Source organism: Notamacropus eugenii, chromosome 3, assembly GCF_028372415.1.
Source record: "Notamacropus eugenii isolate mMacEug1 chromosome 3, mMacEug1.pri_v2, whole genome shotgun sequence".
Lineage (NCBI taxonomy): Eukaryota > Metazoa > Chordata > Mammalia > Diprotodontia > Macropodidae > Notamacropus > Notamacropus eugenii.
The window spans coordinates 183115000-183117035 of record NC_092874.1 but is presented as its reverse complement, the minus strand read 5'-3'; the positions used below and the strand labels follow the sequence as shown (position 1 = coordinate 183117035).

The 2036-nt window shown below is 45.0% G+C and overlaps 1 pseudogene; it reads right to left on the bottom strand.

Annotated features, from left to right (window-relative positions):
* Positions 1-262: 262 nt before the first annotated feature.
* LOC140531929 (glyceraldehyde-3-phosphate dehydrogenase-like) lies at positions 263-1258 on the bottom strand (annotated as a pseudogene).
* Positions 1259-2036: the final 778 nt, after the last annotated feature.

Genomic DNA, 2036 nt, shown 5'->3' with positions numbered 1-2036 from the left:
AAAAACATGAGTGTCACAGTTCAACTCGCATCCAGAACTTTAATATCCCTTCTTCTTCTTCTTTTTTTTTGTACTGAACAGGTGACTATTGATGGTACACAATACAGGACTCTAGGCTTCTCCCTCCTACTACAGGGGTATATTGGGACAAGGATGTGAATGGGACATGGCATCCCAGTAGAGGAACATAAGTTAGGAATGTAGGCTCCCCAGTGGTGGAACTCATTTTTTGGCTGGGGATGAAGATCCATGGCTTTTCACTCTACTCCTTGGAGGACGTGGAGACCATGAGGTCCACTATATGGTTTCTGTAACCATACTCATTGTCATACCAAGAAATGAGCTTTACAAAGTGGTCATTGAGGGCAATACCAGTGCCAGCATCAAAGGTGGAAGAGTGGGTGTTGCTGTTAAAGTCACAGGATGCACCCTGGTCCTCTGTGTAGCCCAAGATGCCCTTCAAGGGTCCGTCTGATGCCTGCTTCACCACTTTCTTGATATCATCATATTTGACAGGTTTCTCCAGGTGGCAGGTCAGATCCACAACAGATATGTTGAGAGTAGGAACGCAGAAGGCCATGCCTGTGAACTTCCCATTCAACTCAGGTATGACCATGTCTATGCAGCACCTTAGCAGCACCAGCGGAAGCAGGTATGATATTTTGGGCAGCAACATGCCCATCACACCACAGCTTATCAGAGGGGCCATACTGTCTAGCAGTAATGGCATGGACTGTAGTCATGAGTCCTTCCACAATGCCAAAGTTACCATGAATTACCCAAGGGGGCCAAGCAGTTGGTAGTGCAGGAAGTGTTACTGACAATCTTAAGGGAATTATCATATTTCTTGTGGTTCACTCACATCATGAGCATTGGGGCATCAGCAGAAGGGGCAGAGATGATGACCCTCTTGGCTCCATCCTTCAAGTGAGCCCTAGCCTTTTCCATGGTGGTAAAGACTCCAGTCTACATACTCGGTTATAACATACTCGGCTCCAGCATCACCCCATTTGATATTGGGATTTCTCACCTGGAAGATGGTAATGAATTTTCCACTGATCACCAGCTTCCCATTCTCAGCCTTGTCTATGCCCTTGAACTTGCCATGGGTGGAGTCATATTGAAACACATAAACCATGTAGTTGAGGTCAATGAAGGAGTCAGTGATGGCCACTATGTCTACTCCACCTGAGGTGAATGCAGCCCTGATCACCAGGTACCCAGTAGAGTCAAATCTGTTGACTCCAACCTTCACCATCTTGTTTCTGGGATGCGACTGAGGTAGCAGATCCTGGCACCGAGCTTGGGAGAAAAGCTGAAAGCCTATCTCTTCCTTTTTATACAACTTATTAGCACTTTCCTCCTGTAAGTCAACTTCAAGTTTATACTTCCCAGCCGTAAAGCTAGCTATGCTTCTTTCATAGGGGGCCACAAGTACTCAAGTGCATGGAGCTGTACATCAGGCTAAACTAACCCCATTCAGTCCCACACTTGGCCAGTGCACTCCTGTAGACCCAACTTCCTACTCCTGGGTGCTGCATTGTAGAGGCAGAAGTAGGAACAGGAATGAGGAGAAACAAAACAGTCCTGAGTATGGGTTCAAGGCAAGGACCAGGTATGACATAGGGCAGTCCTTGTCTCCTCATTAGTAAGGGTTCGTGGTAACATGGATAATTTACCTGTACCGTCCAAGTGAATAAAAGCCCCAAACTGACCCAGCTTCTGTGCATGCTCAGTCTCCTGCAAGTTACTGAGGAATTGCATAAATATTGCATTCTACTTTCAGTAGAGATGATCTTAAGGAAAGATTGATTGTTTTATGTCAATCTACGTATTAAATATTAATACAGCTTTATTTTTTGAGATTAAGAAATAGAAATTACACTATTTTCTTTCCACACCGTTATAGGCTATCTTGAGTCACCTCCTCAATCACACCACCTGATTTGGGAGATCTGTGTGCTAACTGACCTTTAGTCAAGGCAGGCCATTTTGTTTCTGAGGTTGTTTCTTCTCCTTACAGCATCTACATATTG